The sequence below is a fragment of the Hemicordylus capensis genome, chromosome 4 (genome assembly GCF_027244095.1).
Source record: "Hemicordylus capensis ecotype Gifberg chromosome 4, rHemCap1.1.pri, whole genome shotgun sequence".
NCBI lineage: Eukaryota > Metazoa > Chordata > Lepidosauria > Squamata > Cordylidae > Hemicordylus > Hemicordylus capensis.
Window position 1 is genome coordinate 142,894,913 of NC_069660.1, and position 13,932 is coordinate 142,908,844.

At 46.6% G+C, this 13,932-nt stretch overlaps 1 long non-coding RNA gene across 5 annotated transcripts in view; it reads left to right on the plus strand.

Annotated features, from left to right (window-relative positions):
• The first annotated feature begins 4,499 nt into the window (after positions 1–4,499).
• The window catches only part of LOC128322235 (uncharacterized), a 192,196-nt gene continuing 182,763 nt past the window's right edge, over positions 4,500–13,932 (plus strand). For all 5 annotated transcript variants that reach the window (XR_008305612.1, XR_008305611.1, XR_008305615.1 and 2 more), the window contains exon 1: positions 4,500–4,582. This is a non-coding gene — a long non-coding RNA (uncharacterized LOC128322235). The remainder of the gene's footprint in view (positions 4,583–13,932) is intronic.

Consider the following 13,932-nt stretch of genomic DNA (forward strand, 5'->3'; position numbering starts at 1 on the left):
GTCCTGAGTGCACGACAGCCGGGCCTCCCTCATTGTCGGCACCCGGAGCAGGGCCTCCCCAGATGTCCTAGTCAAGTGGGCAGCAACCCTTGGGAGCAGGCGGTCCCTCAAATACCCCGGGCCCAAACCGTTTAGGGCTTTAAAGGTCAAAACCAGCACCTTGAATTGGACCCGGAAACGAACCGGCAGCCAGTGCAGCTCTTTCAAAACGGGGGTGATATGTTCCCAACGGGCAGCTCCGGATAGAACCCTCGCTGCCGCGTTTTGCACTAGCTGTAGTTTCCGGATATTCTTCAAGGGCAGCCCCACGTAGAGCGCGTTACAGTAATCCAGCCGTGACGTGACTAAGGCGTGGGTAACCGTGGCCAGATCTGCCTTCTCGAGAAAGGGACGCAACTGGCGCACCAGCCGAAGCCGTGCAAAGGCACCCCTGGCCACCGCCTCCACCTGAGCCTCCAAAAGCAGAGCCGGGTCCAGTAGTACCCCCAAGCTGCGTACTTGCTCCTTCAAGGGGAGTGCAACCCCATCCAGAACCGGTAAAATCTCCTCATCCCGATTGGCTCTCCTACTGACCAACAGTACCTCCGTCTTATCCGGATTCAATTTCAGTTTGTTAGCCCACATCCAACCCATCACGGCCTCCAGCCCCCGATTCAGGACATCCACCGCCTCCCTAGGATCAGATGACAAGGAGAGATAGAGCTGAGTGTCATCCGCATATTGCTGACAACTCAGTCCAAATCCCCGGATGACCTCTCCCAGCGGCTTCATGTAGATGTTAAACAGCATGGGGGACAAGACCGAACCCTGCGGGACCCCACAGGCCAATGGCCACGGGGCCAAGCAGTAGTCCCCCAGCACCACCTTCTGGACCCTCCCCTCAAGAAAGGACCGGAACCACTGCAACACAGTGCCTCCGATTCCCATACTCGAGAGGCGGCCCAGAAGGATACCATGGTCGATGGTATCGAACGCCGCCGAGAGGTCCAGCAGAACCAACAGGGATGCACTCCCCCTGTCTAATTCCCGGCGTAGGTCATCCACTAGAGCGACCAAGGCAGTCTCAGTCCCATACCCAGGGTGGAAGCCAGATTGAAAAGGGTCCAGATAATCCGTATCATCCAAGACCCTCTGCAGCTGGGACGCCACCACACGCTCCATCACCTTGCCCAAGAAGGGAAGGTTAGACACAGGTCTATAATTGTCCAGGCTGGAGGGATCAAGGGAGGGCTTTTTTAATAGAGGTCTTACCACCGCCTCCTTGAGGCACGATGGCATCCTGCCCTCCCTTAACGAAGCATTAATGATCACCTCCAGCCATCTGCCTGTCCCCTCCCTGGCAGCTTTTATTAGCCATGAAGGGCAAGGGTCAAGAGCGCACGAAGTCGCCCGCACACTGCCCAGGATCTTGTCCACATCCTCAGGCCACACCAACTGAAAAGAATCCAACACAACGGGACCAGATGGTACCAGAGGCACGTCTGCCAGAACTGCCAAAACTCTGGAGTCCAGGTCAGCACGGATGCAAGCGACTTTATCTGCAAAGTGACAGGCAAACTGATCACAAAGAGCTGTAGATGACTCCTCCCCCATTGTCCGGGGGGATGTGTGGAGCAATGTTTTTACCACACGAAACAGCTCTGTTTGCCTGCACTGAGCAGACGCAATGGAGGCGGAGAAAAAACGTTTCTTCGCCGCCCCCACCGCCACGGCATAGTCCCTAAAATGGGCTCTAGCCCGTGTTCGATCGGATTCGTGACGACTCTTCCTCCAGCGTCGCTCCAGCCGTCGTCCGAGTTGCTTCATCGCCCTAAGCTCCGAGGAAAACCAAGGAGCAGAACGGGCTCCACCAAGCCGGAGAGGGCGCTTGGGGGCAACCGTGTCAACAGCCCGGGCCACCTCTCCATTCCAGAGATCAACCAAGGCCTCGACAGGGTCACCAGCTCTGGACACTGGAAACTCCCCGAGGGCCGTCTGAAATCCAAGCGGATCCATAAGCCTCCGGGGGCGGACCATCTTAATCGGCCCACCACCCCTGCAGAGGGCAGATGGAGCAGTCAAACTAAACCCCACCAGGTGATGATCTGTCCATGACAAGGGAGTGATCTCAAATTCCCCCACCTCCAGATCATTTATTTCCCCGTCGGCAAAAACCAGATCCAGAGTGTGTCCCGCCATGTGGGTAGGGCCCGATACCAATTGAGACAGGCCCATAGTTGCCATGGAGGCCATGAAATCCTGAGCCGCACCCACTAGGGGGGCCTCGGCGTGGACATTGAAATCCCCCAAAACAATAAGCCTGGGGGAACCCAAAGCCACCTCCGAGACCACCCCCGCCAGCTCAGGTAGGGAGACTGAAGTGCAGCGGGGTGGTCGGTACACCAACAGAATCCCCAGCCTATCTCGGAGGCCCACCCTCAAGGACAAACACTCGAAATTCTGAGATTGCCTGACCGGGCACCTGGAAACGGGGAGGGTCTCTCGAAAGATGACCGCAACGCCTCCTCCCCGACCCTCGAGGTGGGGCTGCTGCACGATCTGGAAACCTGGAGGACAAAGCTGAGAGAGACCAACCCCGCCCAGCGCATCCAACCAGGTCTCCGTCACGCATACCAGGTCAGCACGCTCATCCAAAATCAGATTGTGGTTAAGAGATGTTTTTGCATTAACTGACCTGGCATTCAGCAGCAGCACCCTAATCCTCGAGGGAGTGTTCTCAGAGCTCCCTAGGGTCAGAGGGTTGGGAGAGGGGCCGGAAAAAGGAACAGGCCTCAATTGCCTGGACCGATTTCCCCAGTAACGGCCTGCCGAACTCCCACCGCCATACCTCCCTCTGCCCGCTACCCGTGATATTGCCGCCCCCACTCCAGACCCACTTTTTCGCTCTCCCAGGCACATCTCCCCAGACTAACCCACCACAGCTTCTTGGCTTAATTTAAAAACCAGGACCAGGCTTATACGATCTCTGCTGATATCTTAATTGAAGGAAGACAGATCTTCAAGGCAGACGAAAAAGGTCTTCAGGCCCCAGGCATCTAGCCCCACGGACGAGAGCCCTTGTGCTCTCGCCCTTCGGCTCACGCCAAGAGGCTCGCGCCCCTGGGCCAGCCTGCCCTTTATATTAGCAGAAGCCCCAGCTCAGCAACAGCCCAGGAGATGGTACACACCTGGAAGAGAAGTGGAGCAGAGGCAACAAACAGTCACTGCCCCACCCCAAGCTGTTCCCTGTTATCCATCTGTTATCCATCTGTTATCCATCTGTTCCTTGTTATCCATCTGTTATCCATCCATCAGTTTGTTATCCATCTGCCATTAATTGTGGCCCTCAGTCAACAATCAGTTGCTAACTGGGACTACTGACTTTCTCTGTATTAATTTTATCCAAAACAAATGGTCACTTGCCTCTTTGGACCCATGAATGAAGGCAACAAGGGAACTGGATTGTTATGAAAAGCACTTAGAGCAATCACTGCAATATTATAACAACATGGGCTCAATTTATTCATTATGGCCAGGTCTAAAAAGTAAGGTTTCATCTCAAGCTATTAGCAGTCTTCTATGCTCAGGAAGCAGCAGATGTCAGAGCAAACATTTTAATGCAGAACCCTGTTAAAAATAAATATGGATTGCAAACAAATATGGTGACCTGGGTCATGTTTTCCTCCTATGTTGATATCATTTATTCTGCATGGACCCTGGCTAGTGGTTTCTTTTGCAGCTAGATGTAGTGATTATTGGACTAGATGTTCTGTGACATAGAAAATTTCCTTTAGTGGTTTTCTTTGTATGTACTCCAACTCCAAGGGCATTCATCTGACTGAAACAAAGGTATATGTGGTTTTGTTTTGTTTTGTTTGTCTTCAAATGTAGACTCCTGCCTACCTTCAACTGAAATTGAAATATGGATTAAAAAAACATTATTATGACTTAATATGCAAGGGGCTTCACAGCATAAATGTGAGGAAAGAGAGCAGAACAAAACTTCAGTGCCCCTTGGCCGCAGGCAGAGGAAATGAGGCTCCTCACATGCCATTTCTTCTCTTAATTAGGTCATTGTTCTCTCCCTAAACAAGAGTGTTACAAAACTCCCTCCTCCTCAATCACTGTTTCCTTTTCTATGCAGTTGTCTAGCCATACCAACTTTCAGCCTGCCTTTCTTACTCATGAATAGGCTCTTAATCCAGATAAGGCTATTCAGGCGCGTAACAATGATAGGGCAAGGGGAGACAGTTGTCTGGGGGCCCCACTGCCTGGAGGGGCCCCCCAGAGGCACCTCATGTGACTCCCCATTGCCCCCTGCCCAGCCCCATAGCCTCTCAGCCACTTGCCCTCTTCGCCGTCTCTCCTGCTTGTTCTGCTGGCCGCAATCGAAGCAGCAGGCAAGCTGCAAAGAGCTCCTTTTCTCCCGCCTCTCAGCTGATCGGCGGGTGGGCGGGGCTTCCAGGGAGGCCTCCGTGTAGGCCGCAGTGAAGCCTGAACTCGAGTAGGGCCCAAACAAGCCAGGAAGGAGGAGGCAGCCAGAGTGTTCTCTGCAGCAGAAGACCCCTTGCTGCTCTGCTTAACCCAGACCAGCATTTGCCAGGTAGAGTGTGAACTCCTTTTTGTGGTTACCTTTCCCGCCCCCCCCCATAGGGATCTGCTTGCCATAGGGCTTGGATATGGGGTGGGGGGGAGGGACCGAGAAGTCTCTGAATATTTATTTTGAAACAGCTTGGAAAATTTGCTGACTTAAAAAAAACTATCTAAAAAGTCCTATAAGTGGCTTGTTTCATGGCAGAAAATTGCAAAAACTTCTGGAACAGTATTTTATTAATTTAATTCATTCATTCATTCATTTATAAATGCACTTATGTTCAAGTTGTTTTGCAACCCAGAAGGTCTGAGTGAGAACTGTGAAGCATGTGTGGTGCTTTTATTTTATTTTTCTTGTGTGTGAACTGCTCCCCAATAACTTGCAGGGACTTCAGGGTAAATCTGGCCAACATGTGAATGCAGCACCTCCATTCCAGAGGAGATGTGTCTTAAAGGGCTTTAAAAGCCTCCTGTGAAAAACCTCCTGCAATCAAACTTGACTGAATTTGTTCAGAATTCTGGGAAAACAAACATAGGTTCACCCTGCATGGTTGAAAGTCTCCTTTGCTAATCTGCAGCGAGGGGCCCATTTTAATAATTCATCTTTCTAGTGTGTTCTAGGCATTAAAAGTAATACAAATGTATAGTACTCAATGTATATCACTATATATTGTGATGTGTGTGTGTGTGTGTGTGTATTCAGTGAAATGTATTTGCAGGCAGCATACTTATTTTGGAATATCAGACAAATCCTTGGGGGCCTGGGGTGTGCGGATGCCCTGGACTTTGGGGGGGGGCATTTTAAAATCTTGTCTCTGGGCCCACTCCAACCTTGCTACGCCCCTGAGGCTATTGCTTGTAAGGAAGCTGTGTGGCAGAGCTGCCATGTTTCAGCTGACTCCCCTCCCACCTCAGTCTTCCATTTTTGAAAAATAATTATGAGACATATAAAAGAAAACCCATAGGATGAAATGATATCATGGGTTCCACTGACAAAGCTTAACAGTACAACTGGGATTAAAACAAAAATGTATCTGTCCGCGCTATGCTGGAATGACTGTGGAAACAGGGGTACATACTTCCATTTATGGTGGTCTTGTCCTAGTATTTTATGCTTTTGGACAGAGGTATTTTTAGAAATGGGTACAATTACACAACAGAGGTTAGATATGAGACCAGAGTTGGCTCTATTAAATGTATTTTCGAGAGCTAATTTGGCATTATTCTCTAAGGATCTTATAGTTTTTATGTTAACTGCGGCTAGATTATCCATTACACAATACTGGAAGCACAAAACCATGTCTTTGACATCTTGTTATCAGTCTATGTGGCATATTGCCATATCTGAAAAACTGACCCATATTATTCTTCTTTGAGCAGGTCAAGCTAATTCTAATGATTTTTTTCATGATATGATCAGATTTTATTCTGTTCACAAATCAAGATAATTTTAGTCATTCTCCTCTATCTAATAATTATTTACATATCTGGAAGGATGGTTAATGGATGTCATTATGTATCAGTTTTATTTTATTATTCATGTTTATGTATTGTCTTATTAAAATAATTTTTTAAAACAAGTGTATCTTCTAGATAGTACTTTCTAACAATATAGTAAGGGAGGGAGGACAAGGGGGAGGCAGGGTTTAACCTACCTTTCCCACAGATGATCTGGGATGGCCCAAGCAGCACCATGCCACCATGTTGACCAGTGCAGCTTTCCGGAGACTGGGAAAATGCTCCCCAACCTCTGGGAATCCCACAATGCACCATACACCAAGCGTGGTGCATCAGGGAATTCCCCAGTCAGACAGATGTTCTAGGCACCGGTTGCTGTGTCTCCTGAGGCTGCTTGCAGCCCAAGAAGACACACAATCCTGGCAGCCAGATTAAGGGCATGCTCGTGCCCTCAACCTTGGCTAAGAGATGGGCTTAACAGTAGGGTTAGACTGGGTGGGAGCACTGGGATCTGCACAGATCCCACCAGTCCAAATGAGCAGCCTAATCCATGTCCGGCTGCCCTAGCCTGGGTTATGCTGCTCATGAGAACAGCCTTATTGAATTATTGGTCTCCAAACTTACATAGGAACATAGGAAGCTGCCATATGCTGAGTCAGACCATTGGTCTATCTAGCTCAGTTTTGTCTTCACAGACAGGCAGCGGTTTCTCCAAGGCTGCAGGCAGAAATCTCACTCAGCTCTATCTTGGAGAAGCCAGGGAGGGAACGTGAAACCTAGATGCTCTTCCTAGAGCAGCTCCATCCCCTGAGGGGAATATCTTACAATGCTCACACTTCTAGTCTCCTATTCATATGCAACCAGGGCGGACTCTGCTTAGCTAAGGGGACAAGTTATGCTTGCTACCACAAGACCAGCTCTCCTCTTGATAAAGCACAAACTTGGTAAAGCACAAATCTGGCATAACACTTTGTTAAAAGCAGGACTGCAATCCTATTCAAACTTACCTAAAAGAAAAGGCCACTGAACAAAGTGTGGCTTGCTTCTGAGAAAATGTGCATAGGATAACATAAGGACAGGCCCAAAGCCTGTCTAGTCCTGCATCCTGTGTCACACAGTGGCCCACCAGATGCCTCTAAAAAGCCCACAGCAAGAGTTGAGGGCATGTCCTGTCTCCTGCTATTGTTCCCGTGCAACTGGCATTTAGAGGCATCTTCTCTCCAAAGTTGAAAGTGGCCTATAGCCATCAGATTACTAGCCATTGATAGACCTGTCCTCCATGAATTCGTCTTGGGCTGTAGTTCAACTAATTGCATAGTATCTCAGCAGCTTCCTATAGGAGGGAAGCTGATCTTGTGGTAACAAGCATCAATTGTACCCTTTGCTAAGCAGGGTCTGCCCTGGTTTGCATTTGAATGGGAGACTACATGTGAGTACTAGGAATGTGCAGAACGTTTTGAGTTCAGAACAGGCTGCTTCAAAACAAGCCATTTGGGGTGTTCCAAGCAGAAATGGGACACCCTTCAAATGAAGGGCTCATTCCATTGTAACAACTGGCTTGAATATTCTAGAAATTTGTATTCTGCAGAATGGAACACAAATACAGGAACATTCCATTGGAAAAACCAATCGAACTGGTTGTTCCAATGGAATGAGTCCTTCATTTGAAGGCCATTCCATTTCAGCACAGAAAACGGCCAAATAGCCCAGCTCAGAAACAGCTCAGCTCAAAACAGCTCAAAACAGCTCAGAAAATGGGCCAAATGGCCCGTTTCAAGTCAGGTCATTCCAAGCTTGAAATGTTCTGCACATTCCTACTGAGAAGTGTAAGATATTCCCCTTAGGGGATGTGGCTGTGCATGCTTGCATGCAGAAGGTCCCAAATTCCCTCTCTGGCATCTCCAAGATAGGGCTGAGAGAGACTCCTGCCCGCAACTTAGAGAAGCTGCTGCCAGTCTGTGTAGGCAATACTGAGCTAGATGGACCAATGGTCTGATCCAGTATAAGGCAGTTTCCTATATGCCTATGCTCCTAACTCTTCAACCCCCACTATTTTCTTCTTTCTTCTTCTGCCATCCCGTTATAGATCCTATTGCCTGTATCTAGGAGCTTTTAACAAAGAGCCCCCCGCCCCGCTCCAAACCTTCACAACAAGTTTAGAAAGTGGATATATTTATATATTCATACAAAAGCAGAATAGACCAAATAAAAGAAGTATATATAAAATCAAGCTATGGAGCAAGGTACAGCAATAAATGAGTTTTAAAGACATTCCTTCAAGGCCTATGAAGTTCTTCATTCAGTGATAAAGATGGCTATACAATTCCTCACTGTCTTGTATCAGAGTCATAAGTTTCTTCATTCTAAAACCAGAATGACTGGAAGAAAAAGAAAAATCAACAACAATATAAAAAAAAACCCCACACAGTTTTCACCCCGAAGCAATAAATACAATACAGGGTATAGTAGAAGGAAAAACATGATCTGTTGTATGGCCAGGTGGCATTTATAAGCACTGAAAGAAAAACCAGATCCCTGACACATCTGCTGTTGAATCCCACATGCTTCATTAACAAAGCCTGCTCATGTTTGTACTGCTTGGTAGCAAGTTACTTGCTTTCTTATCAATTGTATACATCAAGTTTTAACAAACAGAACTTGTCAGATGCTTTTTGCAAATACTGTATCAGTGCTGTCAAACATATGTGTTCTGCTGACTTGATGGCATTTGGGTAACAACTGACATGCTGTTCCCTTGACTGGTTTGCTGCACTCACTTCACAAGCTCTGTCGAACTTGGGGGCAAATCAAGAAAGAAATGATAAATCCATAGTAACGATGATGCAGTTTCTCTGGAATTTCAAGTGGAAACAGCAGAGGCACAGCTATGTAATTTCAGAGTCTGGACCTAACAGCATTATGCCTCCTCTCCCTTGTTACAGGGCCTCGGGCAGACTTGAGGGGATGCATGCTACTTCTTCTCTTAGGAAGCCTTTCCACATGCTCAGAAGCCCTCTCATCCTCGGTATTTGTTCATACCCTCCCTGTTACTGTGTCTTCAAGCTGGAGAAAATTTCTTCTCATTAACATTGCCTGATTAACACTCTACCCTACTTGGCAGTAATGTGCACAACTTCAGTTGTGAAGTGCGGATTGCATAGTGGCCACAGTTACCCATGCCTTAGTCACGTCAAGGCTTGATTACTGTAATGCGCTCTACTTGGGGCTGCCCTTGAAGGACATCCGGAAACTGCAGCTAGTGCAAAATGCAGCAGCTAGGGTTTTATCTGGAGCTGCCTGGTGGGAGTACATCACACCCATTTTGAAAGAGCTGCACTGGATACCGGTTTGTTTCCGGGTCCAATTCAAGGTGCTGGTTTTGACCTTTAAAGCCCTTAACGGTTTGGGCCCAAGATACCTGAGGGACCGCCTGCTCCCAAGGGTTGCTGCCCGCATGACGAGGTCATATGAGGGGGCTCTGCTCCAGTTGCCGACAATGAGGAAGACTCGGTTGTTGTGCACGTGGGACAGGGCCTTCTTTGTTGCTGCCCCCAGACTCTGGAATGCTCTCCCAGTGGCTATTCATTCCTTATCACAGCTTTTAGAAAGCATGTTAAATCCTGGCTTTTTACCCAGGCTTTTATACGATTGTCTCTGCTGCTGCTCTTTGTATTTTGTACCATTTTATGCTTTTTAAATTTTTAAAAATTTTTAAAAATTTTATGCTTTTTAAATTTTTAAAAATCAGATTTGTTTTATATTTTTAGCTTAATATTTTAATTGTGTCTTTTTTACAATCTTGTTTTTAGATTTTGCTGTAAACCACCTTGGGATTGTTTTAATGATGGTAAATAAATAAATAAATAAATAAAGTTTGTGTGGTGGGAGGAGGACCTTCTTGACACTTGAAACCATGTGTCACGTGGTTCCTGCATAGTCGCATATGAGTTTTCTTCATCCGTGCATGCATGCAAATATGCCAGCTGACTTGAATATATGCTTATTCAACGTAAGACATATGTCTTATATGAAAAATATCTTGGGTCATCCTTTATTTGTCTAAAAAGGCAGAGAACTTGAAAAAAAAGAACAGTTTGGGCGAGAAACTGTGAAGATCAGTAACCTTCACACACAAGAGCAGCCAGTGTTATTAATATTATAAATACTTTGTAAGACTTGCCTCTCATTCATAGCTCAAGGCTATTGCTGGTTCTACCCAGCTTTTTAAGGTAATATCTGTTAATGATTTTTGACAAAGAAAATAGTGAACATTTCTAAGATGCAAGGAGAATAAGGGAGCAAGGGAACTCTGCTGCAGTCAGCTGCTAGGATAAGGCTTTGCTCTTCAGGCTGTGTTAAAAGAACAGAAAAGAGGAAAAGGTTTGGCAAATCACTTTTGCAGAGTGGTGTGAGTGGGCAGATTCCTTTAATTTCCTCCTCCATCTTCCTCCCAGGGGCATATCTATGGTAGGGCAGGCAGGGCATGTGAAGGGGGGCACCATTTCTCCTCCTCCTCCTCCTCCTCCTCCCTCCACCTTCTCCTTCTGCTTCCAGAGTAGAGAGGAGTTAGCTTTCTGGGGTGGTTGTTATTTCGTTAGATGTGCCTGCCTTTCCCAGCAACTGGCTTCTGTGCTGTGTGGCCTTGTTTCACCTTCCTCCTGCCAAGGGATGTGCCCAGTCCAAGAAGCACTTCGGCACCAAGACCTCCAGGCTTGGCTTGGCTTGGCTGGCTGGAGAAAGGAGGTGATTTGCCGCTGGCTGGGGATGGGCGGTTGCTGCTTTTCCTTGGTCTGTGTGAGTTGATGGCTCCATCAAATGGCCACACACACCCTCTCTCCATTTTCTGGCACTGGCCCCCTCCCCAACATAGGGACACAGGAGGGGCCAAAATGCGGGCAAGGCAGTGGGCTAGAGAGCAGAAGCAACACTGGACATGTGCTCCCCCGGCCTTAACCTGTGCTTGTCCCTTGACTAGAAAGGAATGCTCAGGGTGCCATTTAGGAGGGGCAGGTGGGCTAACCCTCTCCCATTCCCTCTGTGGCACTCTACATGTAATCATCCTTCAGGAGCACCTATAATCCTGCCTGCCTTGCTTCGAAATATCAACAGGTGATTTTATCATAACCAATTAATCAATGAAGCTATTGAGGCTATTCTCACGACCTCCAAAAACCAGGCTAGGGGAGCCCAGCCCGGTTTTCATAGGTTGTGTGCTGCAACGGGAGCCCTGCAGCTCTCAGCAGCAAACCTTTTTATCTGCCCCCACCCTTAAATGAAGTTAGCTGAGCAAGCACTCCGCTAACCCCATTTCACCAATTGTGAGTCACCATGGCGTGGCTCCACACTACAGTGACTCACAAGGAGACCTCTGACTGGGAGTATCCTACAAGCCTCCTGGCCTTGGTGGTCTCCCTAGACTGCCCCATGCACTTGTGCAGGGCATCCTGGGACTTCCAGAGTCTGGGAGGCCCCTGATCCCGGCCACCCCTACCGGCTCCCTGACAGAGCTGGTAATCATGTGGGCAGCCGATCTGGCTGCCCAGGGTAAGCTCCCTGCTTGTCTGTGGGGAGAGTGGATTAAGCCCACTTTCCCTACAGAGCTTGGTTAGGCTCTACACGCGGATTGTGTGTAGAGCCTCAGCATCTAAAAGCTACAGCTCAGTGTTAGAAAGAGGGACCTTGTTTGTCTGAATATTTTCTCTTACATTTCCAGCTTGCAAGATCCTAAAGGATTCTGCAATAAAATTAAACAATAAATCATTAATTAATAAAACACTAATCAGAATAATTTAGCAGGAGGAGCAGCCAAATTGATGATGACCTAAAAGGTTCAAACCAATAATGTTTCCACCCCAGTTAAAAGTGCGTTGAAATATTAAAGTTTTGTCTAGGTGTCTAAAGGCAGATAGGGAGGAAGGGTTCCACAAAATGAAAAAGAGTTCCAAAAAATGGGCACTGCCATTGAAAAGGTGCAGTTAGGTAATTTTGGATCCTGGTCCTAATGAGCTTACACACAACCCTGCAAAATAATCATCCTTTGCATATATATATCCCCACAAACCCACAATTCTTGGCCAGAATGCATTTGGGAAAGGGGGGGAGGAGACCACACAAGTGCCATTGGATTCACATAGCTTCTTGACCATTCACAAACTAACTGGGAAACAACACATGTCCCTTGCTCCACAGTTCAAACACAAAACCAACTTGGACATATAGCGCATTCATAAGGGTGTAGGGAATTAAAACCACAACACACGCATCTTGCTTAACATTCAGACCTTTTGGATCACAAACCAACTTGAGCATTTGTAAAAAGCTACCAGGGACAGAACAGGTAGATGGTTGGAGGTGATTATTGATGTCTCATTAAGGGAGGGCAGGATGCCATCATGCTTCAAGGAGGCAGTGGTAAGACCATTATTTTAAAAGCCCTCCCTTGATCCCTCCAACCTGGACAACAACAGACTAGTCTCTAACCTGCCCTTTTTGGGCAAGGTGATAAGAGCGTGTGGTGGCATCCCAGCTGCAGAGGGTCTTGAATGATATGGATCAACTGGAATCTCTCCAGGTGGGTATCCGCTCCTCAGTCTCCATCACAGCTTTTAGAAAATATGTCAAATTGTGGCTTTTTACCCAGGCTTTTATAGGATTGTCTCCACTGCTGGTTCTTGTATTGTGTACTGTTCTTTATGCTTGTGTTTTAATTTTTGTAAAAAAAAAAAATCAGATTTATTTTCATACTTTTTAGCTCAATATTTTAATGTGTCTTTTTATGGTCATGTTTTAAAATTTTATTGTAAGCTGCCTTGGGGGTTTCTTAATGAAAGGTGGAGTATAAATTTAAGAATAAAATAAATAAATGTTTGTTTTTTGAGCTGTAACAATTAGTTCGTCTTTCATCAGATGTGAAGTACTATGTGCATAGAGATAACTCTTTCTGGCAGATTTACTGCAGTAGGGAAAAATTCATTAGAAATAACAAGATTGACCAATTTCCTTGAAATAAAAATACAGAGTCCTATCATCTTGGAATTCACATGTGTCCAATTTCAGAACCTTAAGTCCAGCCATACTGGAAATGTAAAGGGTTGGGCAAAAGGGGGGCATGTTTCACTTTTTTATGAAGGCAAAGGGCAGATTCTTCACATGGGGGGTAGAATAATGGAGGGGGCTTCAATTCCAGATGTTTTTGTAATTTTCCACCATGAAACAAGTCATTAATAGGACTGACTTGTTTGAAGTTTTATTTTTTCATTTAAAAAATCAGTAAATACCAGTGGATTGACTGATCCACTTCTAAATCAATACACAGAGTCCTACTAACCTGTCCTACATCTGAGCCCAGTTTCAGAACCCAGTTTCAGAGTTTCAGAACTCTAGGCAAAGCTATTCCAGAAATATAAAATGGAGTGAAAAGGGGGGTTAAGTTTACCCTTTTTAATCAAGACAATGGGCAGATTCCTCCATTGCTCCAAATGAAGTCGGGCTTCATTTCTAGGTTTTTGGAACTTTCTGCCATGAAACAAGCCACTTAAAAGACTTTTCTGAAGCTTTTTAAATTTTTTTTTAAAAAACCCATTAGAAATCAACCGATTGATTTATCTGTTTCAAGGTCAATACACAGAGTCATAAGAACATAAGAACAGCCCTGCTGGATCAGACCCAAGGCCCATCTAGTCCAGCATCCTGTTTCACACAGATGCCCACCAGATGCTGCTGGAAGCCTATAGGCAGGAGTTGAAGGCATGCCCTCCCTCCTGCTGTTACTCCCCTGCAACTGGTACTCAGAGGCATCCTGCCTCTGAGGCTGGAGGTGGCCTATAGCTCTCCGACTAGTAGCCGTTGACAGACCTTTCTTCCATGAAGTTATCCAAACCCCTCTTAAGCCATCCAGGTTGT